This window comes from Curcuma longa, chromosome 12, assembly GCF_044706935.1.
Source record: "Curcuma longa cultivar G26 ecotype Majalengka, Jawa Barat chromosome 12, ITB_CL_G26_1.1, whole genome shotgun sequence".
NCBI lineage: Eukaryota > Viridiplantae > Streptophyta > Magnoliopsida > Zingiberales > Zingiberaceae > Curcuma > Curcuma longa.
This window is the reverse complement of record NC_133872.1, coordinates 4885882-4901136: the sequence shown is the minus strand read 5'-3', so window position 1 is coordinate 4901136 and position 15255 is coordinate 4885882.

The following is a 15255-nucleotide window of genomic DNA, read 5'->3' as shown; positions in this document are numbered from 1 at the left end:
GGGAATATACGCTCAAGTTTACAAAGAATAATTGGAATTTCAATTTCAAGGCGAATCATTTCCGATGTCATGATAACCCTTGACGTTAAATTTCTAAAAAAAGACTCAATTCTGTAAGTGTTTGTCAAACATTAGTAGGAAGCAAATCATGGAAGGCGATTGGAATAAGTCTTTGCATGAACACATGCCAGTCATGACTCTTCATACCAAACATTCTTAATTTTGTCATATCCATGCATCGAGCCATATTCGAAACATAACCATCAGGGAACTTGACTTCTTTCAACCAACTACACAATATCTGTTTACTTTCTTTGTCCAATGTATAGCAAGCCTTTGGAAATTTACCGGTTGCTTCATTTTGATGCAACTCAGGTCTGTTAACTAATTGTTTCAATTCCTCACGTGATTTTACTATATCTTTAGTTTTGCCCATAACATTCATTACAGTATTGAAAATATTATCAAAAAAATTCTTCTCCACATGCATCACATCTAAATTATGTCGAACGAGCAAATACTTCCAATATGGCAACTCCCAAAATATGCTCCGTTTCTTTCAACCACACTTGCATACCTTAGCAAAATATTTATTTAAGTCATCAGAACTGATCTCATTTACTGATACAAATCCATAGTTGTCTATTTCCTGAAGGACTTCCTCTCCTGATTTGATTACGGGTGGTGGTTTTCTGACCACTACATTTTTTATGAACTCTTTCTTATTTTGCCTGAAAGGGTGTTCTTTTGGTAAAAATTTACGATGATTATCAAACCAAGATATTTTACCACTGCAAGGTAATGAAAATACATCTGACTCTGTCATGCAATGTGGGCATGCTAACTTGTCAGTCGTGCTCCAACCAGACAACATTGAGTATGCTGAAAAATCACTAATCGTCCACAATAAAACATGCAAGGTAAAATTACTTTTAGTTGCAATATCATATGTCGGAGACCCTATATTCCATAATTCATTCAGTTCCGCAATAAGAGGTTGCAAAAATATATCTATCTTCTCTTTTGGATTCTTTAGACTTGGAATAAGCACGGTAAGAAACATGAATTCATCTTTCATGCACATCCATGGCGGTAAATTGTATGGTGTGACTATGACTGGCCAAGATGAATATTGCTGTCCAGATTGACCAAAAGCTTGAAATCCATCTGCTGAAAGTCCTAGTCTTACATTACGTGGTTCCATTGAAAACAAAGGAAACATTGTATCAAGATGTTTCCATGCAGAGGAATCAACAGGATGACACATTATATCTCCTTCGTGTACATGCTCATGATGCCATCTCATATGATTTGCTGTTGCAGCAGATGCATACAAACGTTGAAGTCTAGCAATTAATGGGAAATAATACATAACTTTCCAAGGTATATTCTTTTTTTTTTCCCTGATATGCGACTGCGTTGTCTATACCGAGGATGATTACAAAATCTGCATTCAGTAAGTTCACTATCTTCATTCCAAAAGATCATACAATTATTTATACAACAATCAATCTTTTCTACAGGCAAACCTAAACCCCTCATCAATTTTTTTTTATTATAAAAACTATTAATTATTATATTATCAGCAGGGAGCAACTCTGACATCAATTGACAAACATTATCGTAACATCGTTCAAAGAAATGATATTCTGCTTTGATGTTCAGTAGTCTCACAGTAGCTGATAATTGTGAATGACCAGAAGGAATATCTTGCCATACTCTCTTTCACTAGCATTTAACATGTCATATAATTTCTGGATTTCAGGTGTTGGTATTTCAACACCATTGGTATGATCAAATGCATTCATCGTATCATAAACCATTAACTGTGAGTTTGTGATCTACTATTGAGTTTTCTTAATTGTTGGTGAATTGTAGATTTGATCAATTTGGAGAGCTTGAACTTTGATTCTTGTAGCATCGGCAAGGAAGGATTATTAAATTTGAAAGGTTTGTGTTACTTTTCTAATTAATTCAAGTTGTTAGTTACATGCATTTCACCAACATGAAGCTTTGTATAATTTTTTCTCCAAAATAAGGTCAGCGGACAAACTTCTATGACATTCTTAATGTGTTTTCATTATGTTTCTTCTCTATATTTTAGTGTGATTTTATTTTAACTTTGATCAGTAACTTCAATATGAGTGTAGCATGTAAAATCTTGGTTGAACCACTAAGTAGATGTGTATCTCGTCTGTGAAACTTCTACTAGGAAGAGAGTGAGCCAGCAGTATACTTCTAAGTGCGGAAGCATCATTTGCTGGCTTTCCATTTTTTTGTTAGAAAAGAAAAAGGCATGCAAGTCGTCCACCTTACAATGTCAACTGAAGTTACAAAATCTATTGCACCCTGATAATCATTATTATTCATCAAAAAAATTTCAAAATAGATGCAGCTAACACTTATGTAAACTAACTTTTTTGCATAATATGAAAATAAATGAATCATGATAATTTTAAATTTAACTGTGATATGATTAACTAGATGAAATTGTACTCAAAATTGACATTTCTAAAAAATTTTAAAATATTCTAATATAACAAGAGTGTGGATACTATTCACTGCAAAAAAATAAACAAGTCAATATAAATTTGCAGGGAACCCATTGAAACAAGCATATCACTATATATAGAGAAATAGATTCTTCACTACATTAGCTATGTGAATCGAAACACAATAAATAAAATTAAAAATTAATATACCTCAAAGCATTTGAGTCTTGAATCTCTTGTGAATTGAAATGATGCGGCGTGGAAAAAACAAGACTCATGACTAAATAGCGATCAAAAAATTCCCGCATTTGACATCGACTGTCATCCTAACCCGCTCATCCATCGACCGCTCTGACTGCTCTACAACTGTCCTGACCCAATCATCTATGGACTACTCGGACTACTCTAATGTCGTGACCCAATCTCTCAATATTTGATTTTCTAATCTTAATTCTTGCACTTCATTGGATTGAGAACTGAATCGACCCGACCCTAGGAGCCATAACGCGATCAATTATATCAGACTAAGACGTCTTTGATAACCTCACTATGTCATCTCCCTTTACATCAGACTAAGACGTCTCTGCAACTCAATCAATTATATCATCCTGTTTAAAAAATTATTAATATCAGATAATAAACAATTAATAAACCTAATCATTTTTAAATGTGAATAGTAAAATTATATATTCTTAAGTCGTCTTCGATCTCGCATCCACAAAAATGTCATCTTTTTTTATGGGTACTACGAAATATCTCTCAACAAGTACCGGATCTATGTAAAATATTTATTTGAAAAAATAAAATATTTAAAAATTAAAAATTATTATCAATTATAAAAATTTTAAATAATGTTATTATGAACTCACCAAATCTAATGCATGCTCTACAATAGATCGTGATCCAGCTGTATGTTTTGATGATTCAGTGCTCGTGCCACCAGGCTCAGGATTTCTATTGTTTTGAGCAGTTGCTGAATTTCGCTGTCATTTTTCTGCAACCCAAACACTTTGTCATTCATCTCATACCTCATCAGACATATATAAAGATTTTTTTCCCATTTTTTCTCCACTTGTATATAAGATCTTTGTATAATTTCGGACAATAATTATTCCAAATCATTTTGAATTCTTCTTCGTGGCCTGACTCCCAGATATACTTTTTCTATAATGGGTACCAAGGAAATTTTTATGTTATAAACGTCAATGCTACTAGAAATAAGGTCAACTATTCCATATTAAACAAGGAATGTTGGACAGCAAATCACTTCATAGTTTCTTTGCAATTCCCATAATGAAACTACAACAACTGATAATAATCTTGTAAGATCAGCTATTCACACTTGGAAACAAACATTAACAAAATTAAATCAAGAAATTAGCAACAGCACAAATAATCAAAAATCCAAAAGATGCATAGAATAGATACCATCAGAATGACTTGGTTAATTTAAGAGTTCAAAAATTGACCTTAAGCCTAAAAGAATTGCAGTGGAGGTTGTGTTGTGGGGGACAGCAGGAAAGAGGATGCGATGGAGGTCGATGGAGCTTGGACTGCTCGAGATGGCAAGGCGTCGACTGATCAAAGATGAGAAGGCGTCAACAGACCAGAGATGAGAAGGCGTCAACAGACCAGAGATGGGCAGGCATCAAGAATGCACGAGTGAACACGAGTGAGGGGAACGATGAAGGTGAGTGCAAGGGATGAGTAGAGAATCAGCACAGTAGGGGATTGCACGGTAGAGGATAGAATCAACACAGTACAGATGGGGAATTATATTATTAGGTTGTTATAAGATATAGTGACATCCATAAAATTTGTTATGATAAAAAATCTAACATGATATTTTATTTTAAAAAATAACCCTTTTTAATAAATATCATTAAAAATTATTTATAATAATATTTTAAATTAAATAAAGTGTCATGATAATAGTGAATGACTCTATGCCAAAAGTGACTAAGTTTTTTTTCTAAAAATCTTCAAAACTAAGCCTAAAAGGGATCATGTGTCATGAGAATTTGAGCATGTGAGAGTGAGGAGAGTGTCGAGTAGATAATGTCCCAGTAAATTTAAATTTAAACTATTTAAATGCATCAATGAATTTTAATTAAAATTCATCGGAAAAAAATATGAAATATGAAAAAATATAATCAAACTAAGAAAGTGAAAGAAACATGTTAGTGCAATTTTTGAGTGAATCTCTAAACCCAACAATAACTCCATGCTAAAAGTGAATCAAAGTTGAAAGTGACTCAAGAAGTTTTGAGGTTGGCAAAACTAAAAATAGTGTATGATTTAGTCAAATGTAAAATATAATATAAGATATTTGTGAAACCTAAATGGGTGGCCCAGTAAATTAATAAATATTTTGTATAAAAACTACTAAAATTAATATATATGAGGAGATATATTTTACTCACCGAATACTATTTTTCCAAAGCCTCCCATGCCAACTTGCACGCAAAAAGAACATAGTACTTTTTTTCTCTTCTTTCTTCCCGTAGTTCCTTGGGTAAGTATAATCATGGTAAACTCATCCTCAATTCTTCTAGCAAGTTGGGGCATCTCACTCCGTATGAAAGCTTACTGACTGTCAAAAAACACATTTCTGGGTTTTATTTCCAATTTACCTCAGCTGTCTCAGATTGGGAATAAAAAACTATGACCTAAGAAAAAAAAAGGGCCAGAAAGAATAAGTACCAAGGATTGGCTTTGGATCGTAAGGGTTACGCGGCTCAGAATTGCGTCGATCTGCCTTAGCCGTACTCCAGTCGCAAGCCTCAACAGGATGCCGACCGACAGGCAGAAGCTTGTCGTGGGAGGATCAGAATGCAGGCAGGGCTGGGATCGGAACGGGAACAGCGAGGGGAATAGGGTTCGGGGATGTGCAAGATGTCAAAGGGGCGGCGGCGCTGAGATGGCCTTGCGAAACCAATTTAGGGTAATGAAATGGTATATCGGGTCTGTAGCCAAATGCGGGTTGACGGTGTCGGATCCACCAAACAATAGATTCTGATTTATGCTCGAAACAGATTCGCACCAAGCTCAGCCTTGAATCAAATGCGCCCTCACTGTATTAATGTTCTTTTATTTTTTATTTAAATTTATTGAGCTCAAGTTAGATTTGAAATTTTTTTTATAGAGCTTAAGTTATGATAATTTTGTCCTTATAATTTAGATAAATTAATCAGCTAGCATATTAAATTTATATTTTTTTATGATATGTTATAGATAATTTAAGATAGTAAAAAATTATATTATTTTTTTTGTATGTGGATAAAAATAGATAAATAAATTTATAATTAAAATTTAGACAAAGTTAATAAATATTATAGTTATAAATTGGTCATGAGTTGTATTTATGAATTTTCATGGATTGAGTTCATTTTTTTCAAACTTATTTATTATTAAATGAACATAAAGATTTTTTTATAACACCAAATTTATTTATAAATGTCTTAGCATGAACGCATGTAATACAATAAGATGTGTTTTTACCAGTCATACCATGCACAAATGTATAGTCCGTCAACATGTCGCACGCTCATATGCTAAATTTTCATAATTTTCTATGAGCTAAATTTTCGTAATTTTCTATTTCACTATAGATATTATCCATGAAAGTCTCATAAATCTTGGTCACAAAACTTAGAGGGGAAGGGAAAATATTTTGGCTAAATACCACATATAATCAAGTCAGCCAACGAACTGTCTGACGAGGGTGGTCCTTAGACGGAGCGCGGAGGTGAGATTGGACTGAAGGGCTGGATCCGACCTGAGCCTGAAACACACTGGAAAAGAGATGTTAGACTGGCGCCGAGGAGTCCCGACAAACCACTCCGACGCTCAAATTAGGGTTTCGATCAGGATGAGAAGAATGAAGAAGGAAAAGTAGTAAGAGAGTCGTAAGAGTTTTCTAAATTGGACCTTTTGCACAGTAGCGAATTACTCTTTTTATAACCTATATTAGAGTTCCGTCTGTAGGGTATGATGACGTCTGCTGCATGCTGCCGCCTACTATGGAAAGCAACTCTCCTTTGTCTCTTCTTCTTTTGGCCGCATATGAAGGAAAATTGTACCGAAGGGGATTAAGTTTGATACCAATATCTTCTTTTTGCAGTTATGCGCAGGACTAAGGGGTCGATAGAAGGCTACGCTTAACGGCTTGGTACGCTCTCTGTATGGTGGTGTAGAAAGGAGGGGTGTCAGAAGCGACCAAACTTGTGTCATCTGTAAACAAGTCCTTCTTCACACAGCGGCGCTCAGGGCCAGCGTGTCAGGGATTAGTTTAAATGAGGTGGAGTGGCTGAGACGGTAGATGCGTTAAGGTGAGGTCGACTAAGCTAAGGACAACCGAGATAGGTCTGACTGAGACAGATCTGGATGAGACGGAATGATACTGAGACAGATCTGGCCGAGACGGAATGATGCCGAGAGATCGAGACAGGTCTGGTCGAGACGAATCTGGTCGAGATAGATTTGGCTGAGACGGAATGAGGCTGAGGTAGGTCTGGTCGAGACGGAATGATGCCGAGACAGATCTGGCCGAGACGAAATGATGCCGAGAGACTGAGACAGGTCTGGCCGAGACGAATGAGGCCGTGATAGGTCTAGCCGAGACTGAATGAGGACGAGATAGGTCTAGCCGAGACAGAATGATGCCGAGATAGGAGACGGTTGAGACGGGGTCACAATTCATGTTGACTCGCATTGACACTTCAGCTGGGACCTTGACCATCAGAAGGCTTGCAGGAGAGCCACGTTATCCATCTGGACCGTCCATATCACAAGCCTCCCCCTCAAGTCTAATCGAAGGAGGCGTAATCCGACTGACTGGACTAGTGGTGATAATGGGGCACTGCGCTGGATCAAACAGTAGAAGAAGTTGATCTTGGATCCAACGATGACTCTGAATGGTGAATCCCGAAGCACCTCGTACAGTAAGAAGGCATGGGTGATTTGCTCATCTTCCGTTGATCCATCTTCTGCTTTACATGATCCAACGACCCCTACTTGCCTTGATCCTTGATATGCATGCAGGGTAGTATCGAAAAATTTAATACCTTGCATCCAATCCTTGTTTTCACATCGCCTCCGCGCTCATCTTCTTCCTTATCCACTGTAAACCCTAGGAATGGTCGATATGGCTGACCAATGGTTCGACTCGGAGATATCTTCCATCACCCGAATTTCTCTAGAGTGCTTCAAGGAAACGTATAGCATCCCGGACGACCACGAGCTACGAGCCCCTCTGTCGAAGGAACGACCGAATGATCCGTCCACTGCCTTCGTGACTTTCTTTGAGAACCAGTTACTCAGCAGGCTACGATTTCCTCTCCCTTCTTACTTTCAGGAATTGTCGTAATATTTTCAGTTCTCACTCTCCCAGTTGTCTCCCAACTCCTATCGCATGATTTGCAGTGCCACCATCCTCTTCAGGCTGTATCAGATACCTCTGGAGCTGGTCACTTTTCATCGCTTGTTCTATCTTCGCCAAACCGAGTTGGGTGTCTTCTTCTTCACGACCAGAGATAGGTGTATCTTCTTGGGGGAATGTCCCTCCTCAATTAAGGGCGTGGAAAGGTAGATTTTTCTTCATGAAGCCTCCACAATCATATATCTGGCCGAGCCCCTGGCTGGATAATCTTCCGGTGCGCCCGTAACTGGGGGATTACAAGAAGGAGCCAACATATGAGGATACGCCGGCCATACTGATGGGGCTGAAGTTCAACGCTAGCATGTTGTCCGAGAATGAGGCACTGCTTCATCGCGTGGGGCTGCGTCCAATTGTTACACCGCTGGACGCACCCTTGAGGGAAATCATCCGTCGAGCCTCCACAAATGGCAAGCTGAAGTGGGAAGTGGCTGTAGCGGCAAATTTGTCATTGTCGGGGGACTAGGCGACTGAGTCTTCATCTTATACACAAGCCCTAATCCCCGGCGAAACTTCAACAAAGGCGTCGGCTAAGGGGAAGGAAGTTATTTCGGCCTCCCTGTTAGGATAGGGGCAGCAACGCATCCCTAGGAAGGCTCGACAATAGATTTCCAAGCCCCGTCCATATAAGAAGCGCTCACGGGAGATCTTAGCCCCGTTGCCCATTGGCGAGGGATCCCAGATATCAGCTGCTAAGGAGTCCCAACCATCCCAGGCGAGGGCTAGGGCTGAGGTTCCTCGCTGAAAGTGACTCGTTTGCTTTTTTGGTGATGAAGAAGACATCGACCAAGACACGAATCAGGGCCAAGAGTTGACAACGGCTGCAGATGCCGTGGAAGAGACAAGGTCACCCCCATCTTTGGAATCTGTAGGGGTCATGGAGGAGGCTCTACCCTCATCTTCGGTGGCCGGAGAGGCTGAGGAGGAGACAATGCTGCCTTCAACTTCAGGGGTTGCACAAGCAGAAGGAGAAATGTAGCCACCTTCGGCTGCGGGGCTGCAAGGGCTTCAACTTCACGAGTTGTCGCGGTTGAGGGAGAAACGTTGTCGTCTCCAGCCGTAGGAGTTGCAGAGGTGATAGGGGAGACCCCGCAACCACCAGCTTCAGAGGTTGTGGAACAGATAGTGCCAGGGGGTGAGGAGTAGGGAGACAACTCCTCTAATTCCGCTAGGCTAAGAGCGTATGAACAGTACATCCTCCCAGATATGGACCTTTATGAGGTGTGCGATAGTCTAATGTGGACATATCGGTAAGGCATGGTGGAGCTCCAGTTCTTGCACCAACATTTGCCACGGTTTTTTCGAGAGTACCATCAATGCCGACGACAGCTAAAGGCAATGCTGAAGGAGGAGGGCCCGCGGGAGCTCCAGAAACTAAAGGAGGAGCTAAAGGAGGCTAACCGCGAGGTCATTAAGTGGCGCAAGCAAGCCTTGGTTAACGAGGATCATGTGCGCCAATTGGAACAAGACCTGGCCAGCGTAGAAGCGGCCAATCCTCCTCCTAATGACTGCGTCCATCGAGCGGAGGCAGATAAGAGCCATGCCGGGAGCTTGGAGGAGGACCTACGACAGAGTCAGCAAGAATGGGCACCAGATGCCGAGGTGTTAGCGGTGTTGAAGGAACAACTTCGACAGGTTCTGGCTGAGCGGGATGCCACCTTAGCGCCCCCAACCGAGCCACAATAGCCAGTGTTCATTGAGCCAGCAGAATCAGGGCCACCGGAGGCGGCGGCCAAATTGCCCATCGAGCTGTCATCAGCTCACACAGAGATAGAGACTTTGAAGAGGCGACTGCAGGAACATGAAGCAAAGACGTAGCGTTGTCTAAAGGAGCAGCAAGCCTCTTTCTTCCAATCTTCTGAGTTCTTCGACGCCCTAGTGGACAGGAGCAGTGGCATGATGCAACACGACTTTAAGGGTGCCCTGCGATAATGCGTGGAAGTTGGGCTGATTCCCCGTGATGCAGACATTAGCGCCCTCGACTTGCAGAGGGTGTGGAATGAGCTATCGCTCTCAGTGAAAGTCGATAAACCATGAGCCCGTACTTTAACATGTGTCTCTTTTTAAAGTTGTGTTGATTATGAATTGAGCTATATATTCCTCAAGAACAGTCGAAATTGATACTGTCCGCGTATTTTTCTACTCGTGTTGAGAGACCGTGAGCCTGAGTTTGTTCAATAGGCACAATGCCTCGCCAACACTAGGTCCTCATCAAGGAAACTGTGCCCCGAATTCTTTAATCCTAGGAGGCCAGTCTAGTAATGGGCCCCCATGGATGGACCCTCGAGAGTGGGCTTATCACAAGGCCTTAGGGTTGAACACGGGGTGATGCTAGCCGGCTAGGATGGGCAAGGGGCCACTTCAGACAGGCACGTGGGAGAAAGGGAGAGAGAGAAACCCCATCCTTACTGACAGTGACGTTAGCCGGAGAGACGCCAGCCCACATGGCTCATTGCTTTGAACACTCCTAGGCGGCTAAACATCACACCGTTCGCCCTCTATATTTGTGCCCCCATTATGATGCCTATATGATGGATCCTAGTGCATCCGATGGTCGGTAGTGAAAAGGCACGATCCGACAGTGCGACATTCCTCTTCACAGGTATATCAAGCGACGTGAGATTTGATATCAGCCCCCATTTTTGCTTCTTCACCTTCCTACTGCTTTCCTTTCGTCGGGGTTACCGTTGAGAGCGGACATGTACAACGAAGCGATGCGCCGGAAATTGAAATGGGGGTTGTCCTCAATGGCGGATCTCTACCCCGCAACGGAGGGCACAGATCAGCTACTGAGCCCAGCATGACTGACAAGGGCCGTTGAGGCTGATGCTCAGGAGAGGCCTGCGATCATTTATTTATTTATTTTAAATTTTAAAATTAAAGTATAAAACTTCCAATTTAAGCTCCTAGTTTAGAAATGGCGGTTGGCGCTTCTCTCGGGCTCTACTGCGAAGTGCTCCTAATAGGGAGTCCGGAGTCTCTTCTCTGAGTGGGTCAGGTAATGAAGGTCTTCCGGTATCTACCATCGAAAAAGCTCCTCAGGGTCTGGAGAGGCGAGCGCTGATATGTGCTCCAACTACACAACCACCCCAGGCCCTTGACAATTCTTCTAGCGAGGCAAGACAGAGGGAGAATTTTCGACGAGACAACCTATCCCAAGTGGAACAACTACAGTTGTATGAAAGAGACGTGCTTCCGCAACTAGGCTTCCTGGACCTGAACACCAACTTATTATGGTCCCTCAAGAGATGTGACGTAGAGGCCCGAGGGCTTCGACGTTTTGATCAATCCCTTCTTGAAAGGAGCGGCCACTCAGGACACCAAGTAGTGGAACTCGAACAGGAGGTTCATCATCCGAGGTGAGAGCTCGCTGAAGCGAAAGCACAAACGGTAGAGTCCCGGAGCTTGCAGCAACGGGTTGAAGATGCCGAGGTTGAAGCTCGAGCCGCTTCTGCAATGTATGATGAGCTACTATATAAGGACGAGTATGCTGAAGACCTTTTTAAGATATCCGAGAAGGCCCTCTGGGAACTTCAGCGGGAATTTTCTCAGCAAAAGAAGGAACTGGTCATTTTGGAAGGTCAAAACCAGTGGTCCCAACTTGAGGAGGAAAACCTTACCAATACCAATACAGAGTTGTTGGCCAGGGAGGACTTCTAGATAGCCGCGGAGCGCCAAATTGCAGATGAGTTGAGGGAGGCTCGCGCGGAGAGGGATGACACCCGTGATGAGTTGCAGCTCTACAAGGAAGGAGAGCAAAGGCGCTTCGAGGAACGCAAGGCTGCCTTCCTTCAGTCGGAGGAGTTCTTCGAACTCCTTTTGTCTCGGAGTAGCAACATGTTGAGACATGACTTCGAAGGTGCGCTTCGACAGTGCGTGGAGACAGGACTGCTCTCTCCCAACACCGACCTCAGCTTTCTAAACTCGTAGCGGGTATGGGAGGAACTACCACCTTCTGAGCGAACTGACCGAAGAAGCCTAGCCCTTGCTCTTCTGAGTCTCGACGTCTCTGCTGGGCTTGATTTTTGAATCTCGACATTCACATGCTCATGGAAGCAGGATGGAGTCCTATTGTGATTGTCTGTGTTCTTGTCCTCCTGATTTGAACCTCAACATCTGTGAGGGTGTTTCTTTGTTTCTTTAATCTGTATCTTGACATTTGTAAGGGGTGATGTTGCAACCCTATCTTTATAAAGAATTATATATCTTTGTCGTGAATGATTGCTTACGGAAATCTGAGATGGATAAAAGGGGTCAGAGCCGCCGGGACGACTGAGAGCTGAGACGACCGCAGTCGTCGAGATGATCGAAGGCTGAGACGCTTGTATTAGCTGAGATGACTGAAGGCTGAGACGCCGACCTTAGTCGAGACGACTGAAAGTTGAGACACCTGTATTTGTCGAGACGACTAAAGGCTGAGACGCCTACATTAGCCGAGACGACTAAAGGCTGAGACGACCGCACTCGCCGAGAGAGCTAGGGTTGAGTGGGCTAGTGAGCTGAGGACTTAGTAGTTAGGCAGTTATCCGGGTTGTTGGGCCGGCTCATATCGATGTGGGTCCATCAGGAATATGGCGGGCATTGTCCGAGCAAGGGGCATATGGAATGCTGGCACGTGGCAAGGCACCGTTGGAGATTGAAGACATCGTGAAGCCACATCGCATCCAACGGCTGAGAGAATGATAGTTGTCCTTTCATCATCGATCGTGGCGGGTTGTGCGAGGTGCTCCGCCTTATGCTACTCTCTCCACACGCCATAAGGCGTCGGGCCGTTGACACCTCCCAAATCCGATAGTGAGATCAAGAAAGGGCATGATCTAACGGCTCTAAATTTCGGCTCAAAGAGGTATATAAATCAAATCAGAACGCTGCACCGCCTTCTACCTACTATTCGAAGAACTCGCCCTCTCTATCCTACTATTCTGCTGCCCTCGTTTAGCGACTATGTTCAATGCCGCGATGAACAAGAGACTGCAATGGCGCCTATCTTCGACCACGCACCTCTTCACGCCTAAGGAAGCGCTGAGCGTTGCCATTGGAGAGAGTGTCAGGAAGACGGAGGGAACGGCAGAAGTTGCCCCTAAGGAGGTTCCGGTGCCCCCGTCGGAGACCAGTGGTTCAAATAAGAGGGCCCGTGAGTCCGAAGCGTCGATTGTTGAAGGCTATGTTTCCGCAGAGGCCAGCCCTACACCACCTAGGTTTACGGCCGCCGACATCATCACCACCAATAAGGTTGAGCCCAAGCGAAGTATATCCCAACCGCCAGCCAAAGAGAAAGAATCAGCCGTGACTCTGAGGTCCAACTCCAAGGAGGCTTCAGTCAGACGAGGAGACACTAGCGGCTCCTAGCGACGGCACCGCGAATCGGGGGTTGTTGCCGCGTCGTCAAAGATTATAGTGGGTACTTCCACAGCCCAGGGCAAAGAGGTTCCCCAACGGAGCCAATAGCAACCACCGAAGGGGAGCAAGGGCCCAACCGCCTCTTCGGACACACTCGAGCCCACTTTTGGTCAGGCGAGAACCTAAGCACTCTCCCCCTTTGATCACAGCAAAAATGGGCAGAACAAATTAGGAAAAGGAAAAAAATATTTTGAAAAAAAATATAAACCATTTTTTTAAAGCCTTAAATAGATTTAATTTCTAAGAAATAAAATGTTCAAGTATTTTTAAAATAAAAAAATGATTATCACTTAAAAATTTATAGAAACTAATTCATCTGTTGGAAAATTTTAAAATTTTTCTACAGGTAGGTATTAGTTGGTACAAAAAATTTCAAGTCAAAATTATTGTTTTTCAATTTTCAAGAATAAAGAATTCAAATTTCAAACATAAAATCATAGAAATTTAATATTTATCTAAAAATATTCAAAAAATTTGGTCTTTATGGAAGATAAGATTGTGAATATATAAAAAAATTCTAGGCTAAAGAACTCATTTCTATTTTTGAAAATAAATTAAAAACCTTCATAGTAGAAATTTAAGAAAAATATTTTTTTAAGATTCAAAACTTTTTGTCAAAAAATTATAAAGAAATTTTTACTAAGTTTTATTGGCCATTTGTAGATCCAAAAAAATTGGATCTGATAAAATAAATTATTTATCTATTTTTAAAATTAAATTTTTATTTTTTGGATGAAAATTCATAAAAATTCAAATATTATTGAAAAAAATATTCAAAAATTCACATTAGATAGTAAAACACTCATGCATTGAGAAAAAAATATAAACATAATTTTCTCAAGATAAGGTATGATCGAAATTAATTTCATAAGAAAAAAAGGTTTAGTCAAATAAGAGACACATAATAAAGGAAAAAATATTAGTCAAAATAAAAATAAATATTTTTTTTCAAAAATACTCAAAAAATTAATTTATACATGACTTTGGATCCAAAATAGATTTTCATCTATAGGGTTAATCAGAAATTTTAGAGAAATATAATTCTTAGGCTGTAAAATACCGAACCCAAATTTAGCCCATTATAACCTAAATTGAGAAGCCCAAATAGAGTCCATTTAATGGCTATTGGTTATTGGGTTTGGATATTGGATCCGGTTAAAACCCGACCCGTTAGGAATCCTATAAGGAAGCTACAGTGGCCGACTCCTATTCTCGATCGCGATCTCAGCCTTCCCCAATCGCGCGACGCCTTCTCCCAAACCGCGATCTCTCCACCCCCGGTGCCAAGGCGACGTGGTACCACCGGCGACCGGAGCTGGGTGGCGTGCCGTCGAGCAGAGGCAGATCCGGCGGATCGGGCAGCGGCTTGTGGCGGCGGCGGGCGGAGGCGAATCGACGACAAACCGAAGAGGAAGATCGGTGAGTGTAGTTGAGTTTGATTTCGGTTTTGTGGTTGATTTGAGTTAGATCTAAGGTTTCTTATGATTCCGGATTCAGATCTTGAGTCGGATCGATCCTTGGGCTTCGATCGTTGAAGAAGAAGAGGCAATTGGCTCAAGCTTGAGGGAAGAGACCGGTAAGTTGAGATCTCTTGCTTTTAGGGTTTGATCTTAGATCTAGGGTTCTTGATTCTAGATCTGTGGTTGTCCAGATTTCTGAAATGGGATTTAGTGGTTGAGCTTCCCTGTTGGATCCGGCTGACAGTGAAGAAGGTGTGAAGTTTCTTGCATTGTCTTCCTTTTTCTTCAAGTCGTCCATCACCGATTGACTTTGAGGTGGTTGCCGGTGCTTGGATCTGGGAGAGGAAGCAGAGAAGGATTGGTTCTGCTTCAGGTTTCTGCCGTGAGAGAAAACTTGAACGAAGCTTAGGGCAGAGGGTTCTATTTGGCTGGTAAGTGGAGCTTAACTAGTTGGGCTGTATCTATG